Source organism: Arachis ipaensis, chromosome B10, assembly GCF_000816755.2.
Source record: "Arachis ipaensis cultivar K30076 chromosome B10, Araip1.1, whole genome shotgun sequence".
Lineage (NCBI taxonomy): Eukaryota > Viridiplantae > Streptophyta > Magnoliopsida > Fabales > Fabaceae > Arachis > Arachis ipaensis.
In genome coordinates, this window is record NC_029794.2 from 1,946,769 (window position 1) to 1,954,568 (window position 7,800).

The window sequence follows — 7,800 nt, forward strand, 5'->3', positions numbered from 1 at the left end:
CTTCCAAAGCACGTTGGAGATAATCTTTAGAATAATTAAAATCCAAATCCAATTAAAAGCCCAGGTGTGTTTTATCATCATATAAATTTGTTCTCTATGGCCTACACTATCCTAATGATTCCTCTGATAGATCTTAAAAGTGTTCTATACATTAAAAATATGATTCTTTGTGGTAATAGTATACACTATACAGCCATCAAATATTATTATAATGATAAAACTTTTATAACCATGATTCTTTTATAGAATAAATAGCATCATTTTGATATCCTAAAATGTTTTCTAAACCAAGAAATGTGAACCCACTTGCCGTGCTTGGAATTGTGTGGTCCCATCAATAATGCATGGATTCCTAAACTTGGGCTTCACATTTCAAATGTTATATATCTTTGAATTCAATTTCAAACCAAAAAAAGATTGCAAATGTGACTTGAGGTTTACTCCAATAATTTTAAAATTTCTCCTCCTTGTAGAATACCAATATCCTCAGAGCTAATATTCAAAGGAGAAAATGTTGACCATCCCATCTGAACTCTCAAATAGCGGTGCATATTATTTTTATTTATTTATTGAATTATTTTTAAGTATTAAGAATATAAGGTAACGTTTATTTTGAAGTATTGAGATGGAAATTGAAAAATTGAAATTTAGTATCATATTTGTTAGTTTAGAGATTGGTATTAAAATTTCAGTTTCTGTCCCCAGAATTTCATTATTTCAATAACTCCAAAAAGTGAAGATACAGAAAATTGAAATTTTTAAAAATAAAGACAGAAACTTTAATAACATTTTATACGTAAAATATCCTTATTTTAATTAATTAATTTTAACTTTATTTTTTATGCAAATTAAATTAGAGTTTTATTCTTATTAGAGTCTCTGTCTCTAACTTTACACCAAATACAATACTAAAACTTAGAGAAATGGACAAATACGTCCTTGACCTTTTGCTCCGCGGACATTTTCGTCTCTGACCATTAAAAAATACTTTTAAGTCTCTGACCTTCACAAAACTTGGACGGATCAGTCCCTGACGGAGGCATTTGGACGAAGAGACTGATCCGTCCAAGTTTTGTGAAAGTCAGGAACTTAAAAGTATTTTTCAATGGTCAGAAATAAAAATGTCCACAGGACAAAAGGTTAGGGACCTATTTGTCCTTTTCTCTAAAACTTATTTCAATTTCTATCTCTCAATGTCTGTCTCTCAATCTCTATCTCTCTTTCAAAAGTTGCTACCTAACAAATAATACAACTTTTTTAGCATTGTCACCGGTCCATATTTATTAGAACTCGAATATGAGATTATATATTGGTCAAACATTCAGAATGATTATATGTCATATATATATATTGCTAGGTTACAAGGTGAATATTTTATTTGCAACCTAAAGTTTAAGCATCCTTCAATATAGGTGCTTCAAACTGCATCTTTCACTATTCAAGAGGATACATTATTGTTATATCTCCTACACCATGGGAAGACTCATTTGTTGCATGTTCATGTTCATGTACATACAAACTATTGATCCAATGGAATTTTGCCACGTGTACTAGTTTTTGTATAAGAGAGACAAAAAGCATGTATAGGAATATAATTACACCTGAACAGAATAAAAAAAAATTAAGCTAAATGACATGTAATTAAGAGATTTGACTTGAAAGACACAAATGTTTAGTAGTGTATGTAGAGTGGTTGCTTGTAGGTCCAATTTTTTCACTAATGATATATAAATGATTAGGGATGAAGTTTGGTTATTAGCAAACATGCAATCATACAATTAAAACATAATAAATGATAATGGGATTTAATTTATTATGTTGGAGACACTATATATATGTCACCCAAAACATGTTCAAGAAAAAAAAAATTCCAAGTTGGTGCTGGTTTGCTTTCTTGCTGTGTTCCCTTGAAGCCAATTACCTTTGAAGAATGGCAAACAAATAAAAAGAGGGCAAAAACACAAACATTTGGTCAAACATGTTTCATTCTATGTTCGTCTCTCTCCAGCAATGTTTTTATGCCCTCTCATTCTTTTGTTTGGGGAGAGAGATTTAATTTTTATATATTTGAAAAGGGACATACTGATTGTTAGCTAAAACCCTTTTTGATGAGTAGTTAGTAATAATATAATACTAATTATGATTATGATTAGTGACATATACACACTCTTCAAACCTTTCTTTTTCGTTAATTATGGAGATGGGGTCCACAATAATATTATATTATTCTTTATGTTTCGGTTTGTTATTGCTTCCCATCCTTTTTGCTGTATTACTGTTCTTAAGCTTAATTATAACAACTTAATAATTAACTACTTGTTTAGTTTTGAAAATTATAGATCACTACAAAAAAACACGCTAATTTGTGGGGTTGTTTTTTTTAATTTGCGACGGTTTTTAACTCTCGCAAATTGCGTTATAGTAGTTTAATAAAATGATACAGTTAGGTGTGCTACAATAAATTACGGGAGTTTTATCAGAAATGCAATTTTAAAATTCAAATTGCGGCAATTTTTGTCCCCGCTGTTTGCGGAGATTTCAACTAAATTACGTCGGTTTTCGAAAACTTATAACAATTTTGTGTTGCAGCAGTTTTTATTTATGTTGCGAGGGGTTCTAAATCTCCGCAAATATGATAAATTTAAAATGTAATGCCAAAATATTTATACTATGATATATATAATTTTTTTTATTTTATAAAATATTAATTAGAATGCAAAATTTAATAAAAATAAAATTCTTTAAAATTATATACATGACCATTGACCAACTATTGCTCATACATACACATACACTTTCTTAATGACATGACACAAGCAAATTTATTTCCTTAATTAATGTATAAAATTAAGTGCAAGTGGTTATTATTCTTTAGTAATAAAATTTCAAAAGGAAAATTAAAGTTGTATGCAGATTATTGGAATTAGAAATATACGTATCCGCTACTATATAATAGTTGATAATAATGGCCAAAGCCCAAAAATTATTGATTTCTAAACATAGGCTAATTAATTAGAGTCCTCTCATCAACATCCGAGAGCATTTTTTTAATGGAAAATGTCATATCGAGCCTTTATAATGAGAATTTGATACTTGACAATTTATTAATTTTCGGTGGTAGGATATATATATATATGATGTTTTTAAAATCAATAATAATCGGGAAAAGTTTGAAAATTATTTGACTGTTTATTATTCTTTTGAGAAGTTTTTATATGTTTTGAAATATTCTTCTAATTTTATTCCTTGAATATTCACGTAACTTTTTATCTGGTTGGAATAGTTTGTTTTGCGATCAAGATAATAATTTATAGATTAAAAAAATTGAATTTTTCTTGAAATAGAAAAAAAAAAGCCAATTTTAATTTTAAGATAAAACTCTTTTATCTAATTTATCCTTTCTGTTAGAATATAATTAGAATCAATTATAATCAATTAGAAGTATTTAATATATCTAAATATTTATTATAGGAGATTACGTCTTTATTATTACGATTCTCTTAGTACTTATAAATATCGTTTTATATTATATCATTTCATACAACTTGAATAGACAACTTAAATACACTCAATAATACACAAATTCTTTTTTCAATCTAATCTCTTGTTTCTAACACGATCCAAAAACAATTCACACATTTATTTTGCACCAAGGTAAAAAATAGGCTAATTTTTTTTTATATTGGTTAAATATATGTGTAATACATTGTTATTGGAAAATTAGGTGTTTTTATTTTATATGGTGTTTTATTCAAATCGGATGGTCCGATTTGTTTGATAAAAAAAATAAACTATAAATCGGAGGGTCCGATTTGCTTGAAGAAGAAAATAAACACCAAATCGGAGGGTCCGATATGTATTTTTTATTTTTTTAATTTGTTAAAATAAAAATCGGACGGTCTGATTTCAACATTAAAATTTGTTTATTTTCGAAATTACAAATCGGACCGTCCGATTAGTTTTGTTTTCTTTTTTTTTTCCTTTTTTAAATCAAAACGGACCATTCGATTAGGATTTTTAACTTTTTTTATTTTTTTTTCAAACTCAAAACGGAGGATCCGTTTTCTGCTAACACCGTATATATATATATATAAAACATCTCTCTTCTCCACATTGTTGTATTGCTACATTCTCTTCTTCATATAAAAAATCAAAAGCGCAAGAAAGTAAAAAAAAAGAAGAAACTAAATAGGTAATTAATAAATGAAAGATGTTGGGTAGGTGCATCTGAAGTAAGTGGGGAAGATTAATTGTAGATATAAATAGGAGTAGTGTTGAATTGATGTACATGTTTGCATTGCTACCTGACAAGAACTCACGAGTGGAAAAGAAACTATCTGAGTGGACACATTGGAGTCACAAATTCCGCAAGATCCTCCAAATAATTGCATGTAGAAAGCTACCTTCAATTATAACATGTCCTTTTTCGTCATCTACACTTCCAAAACTAACATTATTGCCACTACCTCAACCTTATTATCTACTTTCCTTACGTGCTTTGTCTCTTTTCTATGTACCTATATATATATATCTTCATCACTTGTGTTATCTATTATTCTTCCTAAAATCTTGTTACCTTAGGTTGTATACCTTCGTATTTTTGGCTTCATTTATATGTCGTAAATCATATCCTAATTATTTATAAGGATAAAGTAATTTTTTTAAAAATATCTTTAATATTTAATTGTATTTAATTTTATCCTAAATATTTTTAATTTATATCAAAATTACTTTTATATGTTAATTCTATCGTTCCACATCCGATCAGGGCGCATCGCCGGCCCCATCCGCTTCCCTCCCGACAATTTCAAGCACTCTTTGACTCTCTTTTCAAAGTCCTTTTCATCTTTTCCTCGCGGTACTTGTTCGCTATCGGTCTCATACCACTATTTAACTTTGGACGGAATTTACCGCCTGATTAGGGCTGCATTCCCAAACAACCCGACTCGCACACATCGCCTCGTAGTGCGACAGGATCTGAGCACAACGGGACTCTCACCCTCTCTAGCGTCCCCTTCCAGGCTATTTTTTAAAGAAATTATAAATTTTAGAGACAAAAAATATATTTTACTCTAATTATAATAACATCTTTATTTTTTAATATTTGTCGCTTTATTAAGATTTCAATACATTCACAGCTTAATAATTAACAATTTTAGATGATGACTATATGAACCTACAATAGGGACTTAATTTGATGACTTAGTTTAATTTCTCCTGATGAGAGATAGGTTTGAATGAGATATTTGATTAAGATTTGTGAGCAGCCTTTGTTGGTTTTTAATTGATGATTGATTAAGTTACGTTGAATATATATGAGAAACCATGATGGGGCCTTTGTAAGAGGTAGGTATTGATTCTAAAAGCAGCATAAATATAAGTTTGAGATGGAGTTAATATATACATTGCTGAAAATATTATTACCAAAAATTGCAAAATAATACTTTTAAAATATTTCATATGTTTAGAATTATAAAAAAAATTATTATTTTTTCACATACATCACAACACTTTAAGTCGATAGCGACAGTTTTTTTTTTAAATATTTGGATTATTATTTATAAAATTTTAACTAAAAATTGGAGCAAAATTCAATCTTTATACTTTTTTCATTTTTGAAAAAGATTTTCGATCATTTCTTAAAAAATTACTTATTATAAAATTATCAAAATTTAAAAATAAAAAATCTTTTTTTTTTTAGTTTTATTTTATAAAAATCACATCAAAATATAAGTTTTGAAATTAAAAAAATATATATCTAATACGTGATATTTTTGTATGTTTTTTAAATTTTTCAAAAAAATATTTGTTATTTATATTATTCAAAATCATTTTGAGTGATTTGAAGTTTCAAGTATAAACTACTGTTTTTACTTTTTTTTATAGGTTTAAGTAAGTAATATTAGGTGAAAATTAAACTCAGGTAGGTGAAGTCGACTTCACGTGAAGTTGATATCTGAGAGTCGTTAGATAAAAATTTAGTTAAATTAGTCAAATCATCTAACAGCTCTCAGATATCAACTTCACATGAAGTCGACTTCACCTGAGTGTCCACCGTAAAAAGAAAAAGAAGAAAGAAATGAAGGTGTATGATCATGTTGATGTGTGTTAAGAAGAGGAGGAGAAGGTGGGAAATTGATGGGCGGTGAGTGAGTGGTGTGACGGTGGAATTGGAAGGAATGAAGCGTCAAAAAAAAGAAGAAAGAGAGAGAATTTGATGCATGGGTCCCTCAAATCTAAGGGGGTACCCCATGAGCATGAAAATGAGCTGTTGCTTTTTTGACATTTTCCTCCCTTTTCTTTTCCACACCCATCACTATCATCACTCACTCACTCACTCAAACTAGGGTTTTATGGCTTAATTATATTGCTTTCCTATGCATGCTAGCTGTTCTTCATTCATCAAATCTCACCTTATCCTCCTCACCTCACACCCACCTTTTTCTCTTTCTTCATATCTTTTTTTTTTTACATACAACATGCACGTACAAATGTTATATTATTAACTATGTAATTAAGGTGAAAACTTAGGTGCAGTCGATTTCACATGAAGTTGATACTTGATAATAGTTAAATAATTTGATTGATTTGACTAATTTTTTATCTAACGACTCTTAGATATCAACTTCACGTGAAGTCGATTTTACCTGAGTTTTTACCTATAATAACAAAATCACTACAATAATATAGGCTATTTTAAGGATTATTATGTGTCAAAAAAAATTAAAATTTGTCAAAAAAATAAATTTTGACACTATTTTAACTATGAAAATATGTTAATAAAAATTTTGTTAAAAATAGTATTTTTAACATATAAGTAATTGTAAAAAAAGTTTAAATCTTATTTTGATAAATATTGGCCATAAAAAATAATGTTAGAAAAATTTGAGAATATATTTTTTGTGATACTTATTAACGTTTAAAAATACTATTTATTTTGACACTTATTGACCATAAAAAATTCTCAACAAAAAACTTTTAACAAAGAATGAGATGAGATCTTGAAACTGAAGAATAAATTAAGATTTTGAAGATGAAAAATAAGTAGTATGATCCTAAACTGAGAGCAGTGTGATGCCAACATTGACGGAGCTCAACGAAAAAAAGAACTAATGGAGTATGTTGAAAATAAATGAGTGTCAAAATTGAGGAATAATTTTCTACAATCAAATTATAAATAAAAAAAAACATAAAAAATTTAATATTTGTGATATTTGTTAAAAATATATATTAATTTTTACACTTAACTATGACTGTTAAAAAAATTATGTTAAAATAGCTCTATTTTCTTGTAGTGAATTAAATATATAATTAAGTTTAATTTCTATGTTATACTGATGATGATGAGTTTGTATATATATCTTTAATTAATTAATTATTGCAATAATAAGGTAAGATGATAAGAAAGAAATATATATACACGAGTTTAACATTTACCTTTTTTTTTTTCACTTTTGATATGAGTGAGTGGTGGTGAGTGGGGGCAAATAACAGAGCACTTGGAAGAAAATTCTAAGCACATGAGTGATGGGCGATGGAGGCAAATATAATGAAGATACTTGTTTAGTGTAGTTGGTCGCAGTCTCTTCAACCTTAATTATCAAGGTCCCACCACTTGTTCACTTTTCAAACAAAACTCTCATCTCATGCTTTAATTTAATTTCTTTCATTTTCTAAATTTAATTCATTATTTTTTTATTTAAACTTTTGGCCCATAAAACCAAGAAATGAGGTTGTCTATATTCAACACAAGTACACAACGGACCTACGCCAAAAACACGCATTAGTCTATATACATGG

At 28.2% G+C, this 7,800-nt stretch overlaps 1 protein-coding gene across 1 annotated transcript in view; it reads left to right on the forward strand.

The window, feature by feature from the left end:
- LOC107622317 (auxin response factor 6) overlaps window positions 667-7,800 on the forward strand; it is a 22,541-nt gene continuing 15,407 nt past the window's right edge. The window contains exon 1 of the mRNA XM_016324175.2: window positions 667-677. The gene's annotated coding sequence lies outside the window, so the exon portion shown is untranslated. The remainder of the gene's footprint in view (window positions 678-7,800) is intronic.